The following is a 17,594-nucleotide window of genomic DNA, read 5'->3' as shown; positions in this document are numbered from 1 at the left end:
AGAAAATCCTGGGGCGCACCAATAAGCTCTTACTAGCTTACACATCCCTTCTTTGCCTAGATGAGTCAGCCCATGTGCTGCTTCCGCTAGACTTGGAAGGTATGCTCTGGGTGCTACTGGTTTACCCTGTCCATCTGTCCAGAGTCCTGTGGACTCCTGGCCATATCCTTTTGACCTCCAAACTGCCTTTTCCTGCGGGGAACACAAATTTTGCATTTCACACAATTTCTGTGTGTTTACAGTATTAAATACCATCAGTCGTGTACTATCTGTTTGTATGGGGTTACCAGCTGCTGATTTAGCAACTTCGTCTGCTCGGCTGTTACCAAGTGATACCGGGTCTTGGCTATACGTGTGAGCTTTACACTAGATAACAGCCACTCTGTCGGGTTCCTGTATCGCTGTTAGAAGTCTTTTGATGTGGGCTGCATGTGCTACGGGTGTGCCAGCTGCCGTCATGAAATTTCTGAGGCGCCATAGGGCTCCGAAATCATGGACTACTCCGAAGGCGTACCTAGAATCTGTGTAGATATTGGCTGACTTGCCCTTAGCCAATTCACATGCTCTGGTTAGGGCAACCAGTTCAGCAACTTGTGCTGAGTGAGGTGGGCCTAGCGGTTCTGCTTCTATGGTACCTTGGTCATCTACGACTGCGTATCCAGTACACAAGTCTCCCGAGTCTGTCTGTCTGTGACAAGTACCGTCAGTGTAGAAAGTAAAATCTACATCTTCCAGTGGGTTGTCACTGATGTCAGGCCTTGCCGTGAAATTTTGGGTCTAATATTCCATATAATCATGCATGTCATCCCCTGTATTAAATCCTCCTTCACCATCACTCTCATCCTCCACCCTTTGTGCCTGTCCAGGCACACCTGGGAGATACGTTGCAGGATTTAATGCGCTGCATCTCTTTATGGTGATGTTTACGGGGGCCATCAATGCCAATTCCCATCTTGTAAACCGCGCTGATGAGACGTGTCTGGTTTGGGCAGAATTTAGTAAGGCTGACACTGCATGTGGTGTATGAATTGTGAGGTTGTGTCCTAGCACTACATCTTCGCTTTTTGTGACTAGCAATGCTATTGCTGCAACACTTCGCAAGCATTTGGGGAGGGATCGCGCTACCGTATCTAGCTGAGCGCTGTAGTAAGCTACCGGCCTGCTGGCATCACCATGCTTCTGGGTTAAGACACCTGCTGCGCACCCAGCACTCTCTGTTCCGTACAGCTCAAAGGGTTTCCCATAGTCTGGCATACCTAATGCTGGTGCCTGCGTTAGGCACTGTTTAAGTCTCTCAAATGCCATCTCAGATTCGTCTGTGTGTGAAATCCGATCAGGTTTGCTTGATGAGACCATCTCCTGCAAAGGTAAGGCCAGTATGGAAAAACCTGGGATCCAGTTACGGCAATACCCACACATTCCTAAAAACGTTCTAATCTGTTGCTGGGTTTGTGGCAGGGTCATGTCATGAATTGCTTGAATTCTATCAGCGGTAAGGTGTCTCAGTCCTTGTGTTAGACAGTGTCCCAAATACTTCACACGGGTCTGGCATAATTGTAACTTGTCTTTGGAAACCTTGTGTCCTGTGTCTGAAAGATGAAACAGGAGCTGTTTCGTATCTCTCAGGGATGCTTCCAGTGAATCTGAACACAGTAGTAAATCGTCCACGTACTGTATCAATATTGATCCACTCTCTGGTTGGAAAGACTGTAAACAATCATGCAGAGCTTGTGAGAAAATACTTGGACTGTCTATGAAACCTTGTGGTAAGCGAGTCCATGTATATTGAACTCCTCTGTATGTAAATGCAAATAAGTATTGACTGTCAGGGTGCAGAGGTACCGAGAAGAAAGCGGAGCAGAGGTCAATCACAGTGAAAAATTTGGCAGTGGGAGGGATTTGCATTAGGATAACAGCTGGATTTGGCACTACGGGGAATTGACTCTCAACTATTTTGTTGATCCCTCTTAGATCCTGCACTAATCGGTAACCCCTCCCCCCACTCTTTTTAACAGGGAAGATGGGACTATTTGCAGTGCTGGACGTCCTTACCAGAATGCCCTGTTGTAGCAAGCGCTCTATTACAGGGAAAACTCCTAACTCCACCTCTGGCTTCAGAGGATATTGTGGGATATTTGGAGCTATCCTACCATCTTTTACTTGCACAACTACTGGGGCTACGTTTGCCATCAATCCAGTGTCTTGTCCATCCTTGGTCCAAAGTGATTCCGGTATCTGGGAAATCATTTCCTCTACCTTGGACGGACACCTATTTACAACAATAGTGTGTGACATTAATCTTGTTGGGGAGTCTAGCATATCCTGCGCTTCCTGAGCGTGGTTTTCGGGTATATCCAAGAACACACCTTCAGGAGTACAGTATATGACGCATCCCATTTTGCACAGTAAATCTCTCCCTAGGAGATTAGTCGGAGCCGATGCAGCCAGCAGGAAAGAATGCTTGGTATGCAAAGGCCCTATCGTAATCTCTGCAGGTTTGCTTAAAGGGTAGTGCTGTACTACTCCTGTTACTCCCATGGCTGGAATTGTTTTACCAGTGGTTCTCATGCCCACGGTCGAATTTATCACTGACTTGGCCGCCCCCGTATCTACAAGGAAATGTAGAGATTTACCAGCTACATCAATTGTGACCTCGGGTTCACTTCCAAGGTTCGCAATTAATTTTACTGGTTGCAGATTACAGGTGTGGCCTCGCCCCTATAGTGCGTGGTGGCCTCCCTGCATTGCGCTGGCAGCTATTACCTGTGAAGGGGGTAAATGGGATCTATCAGTGACTTGCCAGTCTCTTTTTGGGGGATACCTTTTTGTTTCCCCTGCGTGTGGCTCATAACTCCGTCTCTGCGGTCCTTGATCCCAATTTTGTGTGTCATGTCGTTGTCTAGGGGGTTGATATGATTTTTGTGCATTCTTTGATCTACAGTCTCGTGCATAGTGTCCCTCTTTATGACAGTAATAACAAGTTACCACATTTGACTTACCCACAGGGGTCTGAGATTTATACTGACGTGGCCTTGTGGTCAGGGCCTGTATACTTACGGCCATTAACTTATCACTCTGCGACTCCCTGTGTTTGGTGATATTCCGATCATGATCAATAGCGGCCTCTCTCAAAGTAGCCACCGACAGACCTCGCCAACATGGTTGGGTGGTCTGTACCCTCGTCTTCAATACTTCCTTTAAACCATCCATTAACACAGATACTGCTACTTCTCTATGATTCACATTTGTCTTAATGTCTTCTATGCCTGTATACTTAGCCATATCCTGTAGTGCCCGATGAAAATAATCAGCTGCTGTTTCTCCCTCTTTCTGTTTGATGGAGAAAATTTTGTTCCATTTGACAACAGCTGGAAAATACTCTTTTAACTGTAAATTTATTCTCTTTACATTATCTTGGTTGTACACATCCGTAAGGGGTACATCCTCATCTAATTTACAGTCAGCTAAAAATTTCGCTGAGTCGACATTGGAGGGTAAACATGCCCTCAGCAATATCTGCCAGTCTTTGTTATTGGGCTCCACAGTATTTCCTAGCTCTCTAATGTATTCCTGGCTTGCAACTAGATCTTTCCTAGGATCAGGGAATTCAGACACCATTGATCTTAATTCCATTCGGGAAAAGGGGCAGTGCATGGCAATGTGTCTGAGAGGAGTGACTCCTGAAGTGTCAGTTTTCCCATTTTTTTGGCACTGCAATTACCCTAACGGGATTAAGTCCAATAACATCATTCTGAGTAGATTCTACAGCATGTGGTGAAATGGTTTCAGTATATTGTATGGTGCCGTACTTGCCAGTTGATATGATCTCACCTGTCCCTCCACTAGGGGCCTTTGATACTAATCTTACGGGTTGGGCCGTGCCCACTGTTGTTTCTGCTATGGTGGCTGCTAGAGAGAGTGCCAATATTGTTGTTGGTTCATCCTCTTGGTCACAATCCTGGGGAAAGTTTAAAACAGGGGACAGCTTGCACGGGTTAACATTAGCATCAACAATCTTGGTTACATTAGGCTTAACATTTATACAGTTACTAAGTGCATGTTTATCATTCACCAGTGTGCCATTCTCTGCAACCGCCTTCTCTCCCGTTATGTATGGTGGTGGTGGCGCGGTGGCTATCAGTTTTCTGATAGGGTTAGATCCACCCGCTTGAGCCAATCCTCTTTGTATTTCACCTTCCTGTTGCCATAACTGTAAATAATCATAATGTTTGATCCGTCTCTTTGCAGATTTAATGAGACATATCCTTCTCCTTAGATTCTGTAACACCTCGGGACTAAAACCGCCTACCCGTGGGAACTTTTCCCCATCGTGCACAGTCATTCTTTCCCATTCATCGCACAAAACTTCTGTGTGTGAACCGTATTTCTCACACATTACATACCTTGCCGACCCGATTGGTCGGTTTACTAAATCAACCCGAACCGAGGTTGATCGCCCCCTACCTGAACAACTGGCCCCCATCTTTGCAGGTGTTGCTTTCACTACCTCTGACCTTCAAATCAGGGTCTTCAGCGAACCCTTACAAAAACCAAGATGTCCGGGGTAGGCCGGCGGTGGCAGTTTACCGAGTACTCCACTCACTCGCCCACGTCGACCAATACGCCCACACACTGCTCTAGCGCTGGCGTACTCGACCTAGGGCCCCTGCAACCTGAACCTCTATTTACTGGAACATGTGGGTGTGATCCGAAGAGCACTTAACCCTTTCCAGTAACTATTGGTTGTTGGATAGTTCCCAAGTGACTAGCGAACTTCCCTTAAAATAAAAAAATTACACAAATCACGTTAGAATGTACAAATAGCGTTTATGACCCCTCTAGCGTACGCAAATGGTACTGGGTCAAGTTACTAACTAATGCACACAATTACGTGCGGTACAATCGTTCTGCACATAAGCAACTAATCTTATGTGCGGAGCGACCAGTGGAATCGAAAATTGTGGCTGCGAATTCCTTCAGCCTGAGCTTAATGGCCTATATGGGTACCGCACCAACCCTTCCTGGTGTTGTGCTCCTTTACTCTTTATCTATAGCGGACTTCTTAGTCTGCTGTACCTGGACCTCCTGGTCTGTCTGGACCTCATGGTCTGTGCTACAGTAGACCTCCTGGTCCGCTATACTCTAATGCTCTTTTTTAAATGTTTAACAAGGGATGCCTCCCAAGCCACCATGCAGTCACTTACACATATGTACCTTCACGAGAACTCGATGATTTCCTTGGTTCAACCCCAAAAATTAGAAACTTATATATATGTATACACACTCTTTCACCTTATGTACTCTTTACTTTCGTTTCTGCGCAGAAATCCCTTTCATTCAGTATCGCAGGCTAATCCTGAGGAGTTACAACTAGAGAAGGATCTATTAGCTTAAAATTTTGGACACTGAGATCGATTTGCGCTATTATCGCGTTGCCTCCTTATCGCCTAATTAAAACAATACTATCGTGTGATTTGTATTATGTGGGCGTACCCAGGCGCTCCGTTGCGTAATATACGCTCCGTGCGTCGGCCCTTGCTTCGCGTACACTAGTCCCGCCCTTTGTTAGAGACACGTGTACGCCAGCCAGGTATATCCACAGAAATACAATTTAACACGTTTATATCAATGTAGATGATCTTTAACTGTAATCATCTTCTGAACACCACACCAAACTTCCTTGTATCTTAGGCAAGCCGTGCGCGTGTATTACAAATTACTCCTTAACGTATTATTTTTACTCTTTAACTACCAATAGCAACAAATCTTTCTCAGCACGTTATCAATTGTGAAATGGCAACCAGGAAAGTGATATGTGAAAATACACAAGTGAAAAGAAATACAGGTGTGTGCGTGCGTGTGTACGCAAAACAGAAATAAACAGTTTTAAAAGACACTAGCGTATTGTTCTTACCTCCGGTTCCGGATTCCACCAGCACTCCTTCAACGTAGCGAAACAGACGCTTATCTAGCCAGCACTACTGTATCCCGATACGAAGGGATACTGCCTTCCCGCCCTTGCTGACAGATAACGTTTGTTTTCGCTAGTGCGGATATGTGGAGGACGGACGAGCCGCCAATTGATAATGCTGCTTTTGATAACCTTATAACCTTCCCTATATGGGTAAGAGACTTAATACGCAATTGGCGTATGGGGTACCGTAAGGGTTCGCACTTAGCGTAGCATACGCTCGGCCGTGATCGAGACGCACATGCGGCACGCTCGCTCACAGCTTACGCTTGGTGTCGAGCACGCTATAGGTGAGCGACTACCGTAATGCTACGCTACCAGCGTAGCGGACGCTCGAGACCACGAGGAGATCACGAGCGGCGCAGACGCTCACAAGATGATAATCAGTAAACCTTGAATGTAACACACAGAAAGGATACTCTTATGCTGTAAACCTTGTTCTGAAACACTGTAGCGATATAACGCTGCTTAACCTGATTAACACTAAAGCTGTTTGAGCGAACGAGACGCTCCTATTACCCTCTGCAATGTAATGAACACACGATACCGTGCTAAGGTTCCAACACCTTTACTAACAAGCTTTTAGTTATATTGAAAAGGGGAAACAGTTACAAGTCATACACTACAAGCTAACATATAATTCTAACAGAATATATAGACAGAAAATATACAATAGCGTCACAAACTTATACTATAACAGAGAGAGAGGGAATGGCCAATACAAACAGAGAAGAAGTTGGTTTGCAGAGAATTACTTACACACACTGGGAATGATCGCTGCGCAGCTTTCTGGTACCAGCTCCGAGTTAGTCAATATGAAAACCGTTTGTGGAGAGTGAGAGAGCTGCCCAGGCTGGCTGATCTTATATACACTGAGTACAGTATACTACAAAGGGACCTATAATCTCATTGTTCATTGGACACAGGAATGTCTCCTCGTATCATAACAAAAGGTCATAGGTTAGTTTGAACAGGTGGGCTGTGACTATATCAAACTGCTCAGGTGGGCCGGAATCTGAAGATTCCCGCTGCATGGGTAATGAATCGCAAATATAGTAAATGTCCAGAAAATACTAATGGCCATATCTATACGCAGGAGCGATTAATCTTTACCTAACCAGCACCGGACTGTTTCTAATAAAATGTTCTTTAGTTAGGTACCAGACAAAGCTGTTCAAACCCTGTCTGACCCTTTGTACCATACAAAGAGGAATTCCTCTGTCCAGCGACCATTTACATTAAACAAACTTACAGTCATTATTAAGGGGAACATTATCTATAAAACATACTATTTGGTGTTATTATTTAACGATTGAGTCGCCCGCTAGACGCACACAAACTCTACCATAAATGCACATACCACACGCTCGAGCGCATGGCCGAGGCGCCATCATGCGGCTGCGAGTATCCGCACGCACGGGAGAGAATGTGCACGTGCAGCAGGCACACGCATGAGGTGAATATATGGCAACGTGCAGCGTGATATTTTTCTGACTTTGACAGCGGCACGATAGGAGGAGGAGTGGTGTGGGGCACGATAGAAGGAGTAGTGGTGCGGGGCACGACAGGAGGAGTAGTGGTGCGGGTCACGATAGGAGGAGGAGTGGTGCGGGTCACGATACGAGGAGGAGTGGTGCGTGGCACGATAGGAGGAGCTGTGGTGCGGGGCACAATACGAGGAGTAGTGGTGCGGGGCACGATAGGAGTAGTGGTGCGGGGCACGATAGGAGGAGCAGTGGTGCGGTACAGGGGCAGGGCGGCAGAATGGGAGCAGTGGAGCGGGACAGGGAGGGTAGGATGGGAGTAGTGGTGAGAAGCAGGGGGGGGCAGGATGGAAGTATTGGGGCAGGGCGGGGGGGGGCAGGATGGGAGCATTGGTGCAGAGCTGGGGGGGAAGCATGGGAGCATTGGTGCAGGGCAGGATGGGAGCAGTTGTGCAGAGCTGGGGGGGCAGGATGGAAGCAGTGGTGCTGAGGGGGGGCAGGATGGGAGCAGTGGTGCTGAGTGGGGGGGGGCAGGATGGGGGCAGTGGTGCTGAGCGGGGGGGGGCAGGATGGGAGCAGTGCTGAGAAGAAGCCGGCAGTTAAACATTAATGTCACCTGCTTCCTGCAGCTCCCGAGTCCTGGCCGCCGTTGCTCCCTCCCTGGACTGGCAGCGGCCATACACAGGAGCCGCACACACAGGAGCCTCCAGGACTGATAAGCGGTTCGAGTATGACAAGTAGAGCTCCTGCCGTGTGTCCTGCTCCTCCGGCTCCTCCTGCTCATGACTCTCACCAGCAGCTCTCCTCTGCTCTAGCTGCCTCACACCAGGGAAGGGTCGCAGGGGGGAGCGTGGAGGCAGAGGAAGGACTCCAGGAGTCCGTGCGGGGGTGCGGGGGGACACACACACATTAATTATTGGCAGCACCGTGAGAGGGGGGTGCCTGTGTGCACCAGGGCACCCCCGTGCACACACCTATACTCACTGCGGCAGGGTAAGTTGGTCAGCAGTGCCCTCCTAAATGTTGTTCCCGCGCCGTACGCAGCGGCAGCCTGGACCAGGTATTGGAGGAATGATCGGACCGGCCCTGCCTGCCCAATAACATCTTCCCCAGTGACAGGGGAAGTACTGAGAGCACGCCCCCTGTCAATGCGGCACCTCTGTTAGGTGCCGCTTCTGCTGCTTTTGTTAACGGGCTATCACTGTCAAGTGCTTGGCCCTGCCCCCCCCTCCCCCCTCCCCCCCCGCTTCCGGCACTTTCATACTGACAGCGGGAGGCACCAAGAACGGTGCCTCCGAAACTAATTTAAAACGGTTTTTCATAGGGCAAAAACTATTAAAATAATACACAGCCTAAAGCAGATACTTATGACACAGAATATGTGTCATAAGTATCTACTTTGTATTATTTTATTCATTAATGACAGGGGAGGCACTGCCTCCCCTGCCTCTCCTGACTGCACGTCCCTGGTAGAAAGATGTGAGAGAGATGGAAGAGAGAAGAGGGAGAGATAGTTAGAGGACAGATGTGAAAGAGAAGAGAGAGAGAGAGAGAGAGTGGAGAGGGAGAGGGAGAGAGAAGGGAGAGAGAAGAGGGAGAAAGGTGGGAGAGAGGTGTAAGGGAGAGAGATAGTGGAGAGGGGGAGAGAGATGGGAGAGAGAGAGAGAGAGAGAGAAAGAGGGAGAAATGGAAGAGAAGAGACGGAGAGAGAGGAGAGAGATGGGAGAGAGGAAAGAGAGGAGAGAGAGAGGAGAGGGAGAGAGGGAGAGAGAGAGAGAGAGAGAGAGAGAGAGAGAGGAAAGGGAGAGAGCCACCCTTTAACACCCATTTTGAGAGTGGTACACAGAGGTTAAAGTGAGCCGGAACGGGGCGGAACTGCGTTCTGTCAGTTCCAATTCGCCTAACCAAGAATGTGAGCCCGGAGCCGCATGGGGATGCCGTGCGCCCGCTGAGATTGTGTTACTAGCTTGCGCTGGCTCCTTCCCCTCAGCAGCAGCCAGAGCTCACTCCTGAGCTCTGGTTTCTGGCTGTGTGCTGTGCTGTGGGAGAGACGTCATGACGTCATGTAGAGCTGCACCCTGTGGTTATGCGCCCAGTTCAGATGCCCCCTGTAGAGATGCCCTGTACAGATGCCCCACTGCCAGTACAGATGCCCCCTAGTATAGCTGCCCCAGTACAGATGACCCTAGTAGATCTTCCCCCAGTACAGATGCCCCCTAGTAGAGTACCTGGTTCTAATCGGCTACCTGGTACCTGAGATGTGATCAAGGGGGATTGAAGTGCAGCCACGATGCTCCTTTAAATCACAGCCATCTGTTGTCTTCTCTTGGTGACCTGCTAGTGGAGGGAGTGATGGAGAACAGAGGCTCAACTTAGGCAAGTTAAATGGCCAGGCTCTGACAGAGTGAAGGTGGGTAGTGGGAAGCTCTCCCATCCACACAAGGTGGGCTGTGAGGGGGAGCATTACCTTGCAAGGTGGCTGGAGAGCGAATCGACTGAATGCAGCAGCTGCCAGTGCCCATTGCCAGGTGTCTGCTGCAGTGACCCGGGCAGAGTTCTCCGCGCCCTCTCAAATCTGGCGCCCGAGGCACGTGACCACCTAGTATGCCTCCAGTTGGTGCCATGCTCTGAGCTAGTTCTTGTTTAATTAAAACATTCTTGGTTACTTTCTATGGAGGTGTATGGTTTATTAAACTGCTATCCTGTCTGCCACTGCAGTGCCACTACGGTTGCTTAACTTATTCAGCCAGGTAGCTCGGTGCAACCTTTAAGCCTAAACTGGGTGAAAACAATATTGTGAGCTGTGAGGTGGTCAAACGTGGCTGGAAATGACTGGAAAGTAATTATAGTAGTTATTGAGGTTTAATAATACTGTAGGGGCAGTTTATTTAAAAAAAAAATAAAGATCCAAATCCAATACACGTGAGGGCAGTTTTGCCAAAACCAAAACACAAAGTTAATACAGAGCCAAAACCAAAAGACGTGGGTCAGCACACATCTCATCGTAATACTTTCTGGTGATATATCTGTTGTGAAGGGTTGTCAGACAAAAACATCATCTCCAGTGTCTAAAATTTTGTCGCTCTGTTTTTCCAATGCAAAGTCACTGACTCCTAAAGGCATTGGTCACCTGCTTTACACATAATAACTTGCAGTGACCTTACAACAAGTGGCCTTCTCCTCCTGCAGCAGCAGCTTGGCTGCGTATGCATGCGGTCAGCTGCCATTTTTCTTATCAGAGCAGCTGCGTGTGACGTCATGCAGCCACCCTGAAAACGCAGCCGACCCATCCCCGTTTTCCCCTCGCCGCCCCGCAATGCTTTGTCGCCGCCCCGCAAACGCCTCAATCTGTCAGTCAGAAAGAGGCGTTCGCACCCGTTGCGACCCAAATGTATTAGGCGGTACCTGCGCGTGAGCACTGCATACCAGGGTGGGGTTATTGCAGTCACAATGCTCAGCGATGTGACCTTAAATGCAGGAAAAGCAATCCACAATGACAAATCTTATTCCAATGATAAAACATATTATTTAAATAATCCATAAACTCAGACACTTATTTACACTACTAACCCTGCTCACAGCATTAGTTGTCTTGTGTGGGATGTCAGTGGTATTATACATCCATCATTTGTTCAGTAAATAAAAATGCCAGACACATACAGTACATAATACATTTATTAGAAATTTATTAAAAGCCAAAATATCTTCTAGGCATGGAAAAAGACAGAACTCAAATCAGACAAAGGTAACATTTGCATATGGAGTCACATTTATTGAATTTATGGATCTACCAGTCTATACAAAGCAGTTGTAAAAAGTGTCACAAAATGTAACGGCACTCACACATCATGTTCCTGACGGTTGGGTATGCGTTACCACCACCCGGTAACCTGGCGGTCAGCATCCCATTCCTGACACAGGCTAAACTGTTCCATTTTACAAACACTTTTTATAAAATGCAAGAATAATTGAGTGACTATCTATACTCATTCTTGCATGCATGACATACAGTAGAAAGTAAAGATATCATTTTGAACGCCAGTAAACAGAACTTATTGTGAGAACACCTGTAACAACATTTTCTCAGAATTCCAGACACTAGACAAACAAATAACATACAATCTTGCCACGGGTGTCCTCAGAGATGAGGTGGTATTAGAGGCCAAATGAATAAAAAAACAAAACATTAGTTCACCAAGAAAAGGGACATACAGTATATTAAAGAAAGAGAGCAGAGAACAGAACCTTTTGAGATCACAACAGATAGTAGGGGGAAAATTTACTAAACTTCACATTTCACTCATGTGTGCCCAAGATCAAACACAGGTAATATCGACCAAACATGGGTTACGGGCTCGCAGGTACCTATAGACGCCTGTAAAATAAATATAAAAAAAAAAGACAGTAAATGCACACCCTTAAAGTACAACTATAATAAACACCTTTGCACAATCACACTCACACATACTTACCTACACTTCCTGTAGCCATTCACGTCCTCTTGTCCATGTAGGCATCCACGATAGTTGTAAAAAAAAATGCCACACTCACCTACTCCTAGCGTAGATTAGGTCCTCTTCATTCCACGTAGACATCCAAGGGGTTAAAAGAAATAAATTGGACATGTGGAGATGTATGTGTTTATACATAGATGAGTATGACCCAGTTACTTCTGTCATTAAAAGACCTGCCAGTCGATCAGGGGGCGCCACTATTAAAACTGCCTGGTGATTGGCTGTGAGTAGCTTCCATGTCAATCAAACCCATCCCATAGATTAAGTGGTAGATTAAAGCTTTGTTGAAAACTATAGGGAGAACCACTACAATGCATCCTATGTAAACCATAAGGTTCACCTCTATTAACCTTGTGGTCACCGCCCAGGGACGTGCGGTGAGCTAAATTGCTTAGGAGGCACTGGCTAGCACCAGAGCCAGATTTACATGCAATATATGAGCCAAAGTGTACATCTGGGCATTATACACAGGTGCAGCAGTATAAACTCCTTGAAATTCGGTGAGTTTTGATCAGAGATGTGCGGAAAAGTTAGCCAGGTGAGACACTGCCTCACCTGCCATAGACTTTTTACTAGAGATGAGCGGGTTCGGTTTCTCTGAATCCGAACCCGCCAGAACTTCATGTTTTTTTTCACGGGTCCGAGCGACTCGGATCTTCCCGCCTTGCTCGGTTAACCCGAGCGCGCCCGAACGTCATCATGACGCTGTCGGATTCTCGCGAGGCTCGGATTCTATCGCGAGACTCGGATTCTATATAAGGAGCCGCGCGTCGCCGCCATTTTCACACGTGCATTGAGATTGATAGGGAGAGGACGTGGCTGGCGTCCTCTCCGTTTAGACACTTGATTTACTAATTTTGGGGAGCATTAGGAGTACTCAGTAGTGTACAGTGCAGAGTTTTGCTGATAGTGACCAGTGACCACCACTTTTATTTATAATCCGTTCTCTGCCTGAAAAAAGCGATACACAGCACACAGTGACTCAGTCACATACCATATCTGTGTGCACTGCTCAGGCTCAGGCCAGTGTGCTGCATCATCTATTATCTATATATAATATTATATATCTGTCTGACTGCTCAGCTCACACAGCTTATAATTGTGGGGGAGACTGGGGAGCACTACTGCAGTGCCAGTTATAGGTTATAGCAGGAGCCAGGAGTACATAATATATTATATAGTGAGTGACCACCAGACACACAGTGCAGTTTATTTAATATATCCGTTCTCTGCCTGAAAAAAGCGATACACACAGTGACTCAGTCAGTCACATACCATATCTGTGTGCACTGCTCAGGCTCAGGCCAGTGTGCTGCATCATCTATATATATTATATATCTGTCTGACTGCTCAGCTCACACAGCTTATAATTGTGGGGGAGACTGGGGAGCACTACTGCAGTGCCAGTTATAGGTTATAGCAGGAGCCAGGAGTACATAATATTATATTAAAATTAAACAGTGCACACTTTTGCTGCAGGAGTGCCACTGCCAGTGTGACTAGTGACCAGTGACCTGACCACCAGTATATAATATTAGTAGTATACTATCTCTTTATCAACCAGTCTATATTAGCAGCAGACACAGTACAGTGCGGTAGTTCACGGCTGTGGCTACCTCTGTGTCGGCACTCGGCAGCCCGTCCATAATTGTATATACCACCTAACCGTGGTTTTTTTTTCTTTCTTTATACATACATACTAGTTACGAGTATACTATCTCTTTATCAACCAGTCTATATATTAGCAGCAGACACAGTACAGTGCGGTAGTTCACGGCTGTGGCTACCTCTGTGTCGGCACTCGGCAGCCCGTCCATAATTGTATATACCACCTAACCGTGGTTTTTTTTTCTTTCTTTATACATACATACTAGTTACGAGTATACTATCTCTTTATCAACCAGTCTATATATTAGCAGCAGACACAGTACAGTGCGGTAGTTCACGGCTGTGGCTACCTCTGTGTCGGCACTCGGCAGCCCGTCCATAATTGTATATACCACCTAACCGTGGTTTTTTTTTCTTTCTTTATACATACATACTAGTTACGAGTATACTATCTCTTTATCAACCAGTCTATATATTAGCAGCAGACACAGTACAGTGCGGTAGTTCACAGCTGTGGCTACCTCTGTGTCGGCACTCGGCAGCCCGTCCATAATTGTATATACCACCTAACCGTGGTTTTTTTTTCTTTCTTTATACATACATACTAGTTACGAGTATACTATCTCTTTATCAACCAGTCTATATATTAGCAGCAGACACAGTACAGTGCGGTAGTTCACGGCTGTGGCTACCTCTGTGTCGGCACTCGGCAGCCCGTCCATAATTGTATATACCACCTAACCGTGGTTTTTTTTTCTTTCTTTATACATACATACTAGTTACGAGTATACTATCTCTTTATCAACCAGTCTATATATTAGCAGCAGACACAGTACAGTGCGGTAGTTCACGGCTGTGGCTACCTCTGTGTCGGCACTCGGCAGCCCGTCCATAATTGTATATACCACCTAACCGTGGTTTTTTTTTCTTTCTTTATACATACATACTAGTTACGAGTATACTATCTCTTTATCAACCAGTCTATATATTAGCAGCAGACACAGTACAGTGCGGTAGTTCACGGCTGTGGCTACCTCTGTGTCGGCACTCGGCAGCCCGTCCATAATTGTATATACCACCTAACCGTGGTTTTTTTTTCTTTCTTTATACATACATACTAGTTACGAGTATACTATCTCTTTATCAACCAGTCTATATATTAGCAGCAGACACAGTACAGTGCGGTAGTTCACGGCTGTGGCTACCTCTGTGTCGGCACTCGGCAGCCCGTCCATAATTGTATATACCACCTAACCGTGGTTTTTTTTTCTTTCTTTATACATACATACTAGTTACGAGTATACTATCTCTTTATCAACCAGTCTATATATTAGCAGCAGACACAGTACAGTGCGGTAGTTCACGGCTGTGGCTACCTCTGTGTCGGCACTCGGCAGCCCGTCCATAATTGTATATACCACCTAACCGTGGTTTTTTTTTCTTTCTTTATACATACATACTAGTTACGAGTATACTATCTCTTTATCAACCAGTCTATATATTAGCAGCAGACACAGTACAGTGCGGTAGTTCACGGCTGTGGCTACCTCTGTGTCGGCACTCGGCAGCCCGTCCATAATTGTATATACCACCTAACCGTGGTTTTTTTTTCTTTCTTTATACATACATACTAGTTACGAGTATACTATCTCTTTATCAACCAGTCTATATATTAGCAGCAGACACAGTACAGTGCGGTAGTTCACAGCTGTGGCTACCTCTGTGTCGGCACTCGGCAGCCCGTCCATAATTGTATATACCACCTAACCGTGGTTTTTTTTTCTTTCTTTATACATACATACTAGTTACGAGTATACTATCTCTTTATCAACCAGTCTATATATTAGCAGCAGACACAGTACAGTGCGGTAGTTCACGGCTGTGGCTACCTCTGTGTCGGCACTCGGCAGCCCGTCCATAATTGTATACTAGTATCCAATCCATCCATCTCCATTGTTTACCTGAGGTGCCTTTTAGTTGTGCCTATTAAAATATGGAGAACAAAAATGTTGAGGTTCCAAAATTAGGGAAAGATCAAGATCCACTTCCACCTCGTGCTGAAGCTGCTGCCACTAGTCATGGCCGAGATGATGAAATGCCAGCAACGTCGTCTGCCAAGGCCGATGCCCAATGGCATAGTACAGAGCATGTCAAAACCAAAACACCAAATATCAGTAAAAAAAGGACTCCAAAACCTAAAATAAAATTGTCGGAGGAGAAGCGTAAACTTGCCAATATGCCATTTACCACACGGAGTGGCAAGGAACGGCTGAGGCCCTGGCCTATGTTCATGGCTAGTGGTTCAGCTTCACATGAGGATGGAAGCACTCAGCCTCTCGCTAGAAAACTGAAAAGACTCAAGCTGGCAAAAGCACCGCAAAGAACTGTGCGTTCTTTGAAATCCCAAATCCACAAGGAGAGTCCAATTGTGTCGGTTGCGATGCCTGACCTTCCCAACACTGGACGTGAAGAGCATGCGCCTTCCACCATTTGCACGCCCCCTGCAAGTGCTGGAAGGAGCACCCGCAGTCCAGTTCCTGATAGTCAGATTGAAGATGTCAGTGTTGAAGTACACCAGGATGAGGAGGATATGGGTGTTGCTGGCGCTGGGGAGGAAATTGACCAGGAGGATTCTGATGGTGAGGTGGTTTGTTTAAGTCAGGCACCCGGGGAGACACCTGTTGTCCGTGGGAGGAATATGGCCGTTGACATGCCAGGTGAAAATACCAAAAAAATCAGCTCTTCGGTGTGGAGGTATTTCACCAGAAATGCGGACAACAGGTGTCAAGCCGTGTGTTCCCTTTGTCAAGCTGTAATAAGTAGGGGTAAGGACGTTAACCACCTCGGAACATCCTCCCTTATACGTCACCTGCAGCGCATTCATAATAAGTCAGTGACAAGTTCAAAAACTTTGGGTGACAGCGGAAGCAGTCCACTGACCAGTAAATCCCTTCCTCTTGTAACCAAGCTCACGCAAACCACCCCACCAACTCCCTCAGTGTCAATTTCCTCCTTCCCCAGGAATGCCAATAGTCCTGCAGGCCATGTCACTGGCAAGTCTGACGAGTCCTCTCCTGCCTGGGATTCCTCCGATGCATCCTTGCGTGTAACGCCTACTGCTGCTGGCGCTGCTGTTGTTGCCGCTGGGAGTCGATGGTCATCCCAGAGGGGAAGTCGTAAGCCCACTTGTACTACTTCCAGTAAGCAATTGACTGTTCAACAGTCCTTTGCGAGGAAGATGAAATATCACAGCAGTCATCCTACTGCAAAGCGGATAACTGAGTCCTTGACAACTATGTTGGTGTTAGACGTGCGTCCGGTATCCGCCGTTAGTTCACAGGGAACTAGACAATTTATTGAGGCAGTGTGCCCCCGTTACCAAATACCATCTAGGTTCCACTTCTCTAGGCAGGCGATACCGAGAATGTACACGGACGTCAGAAAAAGACTCACCAGTCTCCTAAAAAATGCAGTTGTACCCAATGTCCACTTAACCACGGACATGTGGACAAGTGGAGCAGGGCAGGGTCAGGACTATATGACTGTGACAGCCCACTGGGTAGATGTATGGACTCCCGCCGCAAGAACAGCAGCGGCGGCACCAGTAGCAGCATCTCGCAAACGCCAACTCTTTCCTAGGCAGGCTACGCTTTGTATCACCGCTTTCCAGAATACGCACACAGCTGAAAACCTCTTACGGCAACTGAGGAAGATCATCGCGGAATGGCTTACCCCAATTGGACTCTCCTGTGGATTTGTGGCATCGGACAACGCCAGCAATATTGTGTGTGCATTAAATATGGGCAAATTCCAGCACGTCCCATGTTTTGCACATACCTTGAATTTGGTGGTGCAGAATTTTTAAAAAAACGACAGGGGCGTGCAAGAGATGCTGTCGGTGGCCAGAAAAATTGCGGGACACTTTCGGCGTACAGGCACCACGTACAGAAGACTGGAGCACCACCAAAAACTACTGAACCTGCCCTGCCATCATCTGAAGCAAGAAGTGGTAACGAG

This window comes from Pseudophryne corroboree, chromosome 1, assembly GCF_028390025.1.
Source record: "Pseudophryne corroboree isolate aPseCor3 chromosome 1, aPseCor3.hap2, whole genome shotgun sequence".
Taxonomy (NCBI): Eukaryota; Metazoa; Chordata; class Amphibia; order Anura; family Myobatrachidae; genus Pseudophryne; species Pseudophryne corroboree.
This window is presented reverse-complemented; position numbering follows the sequence as displayed.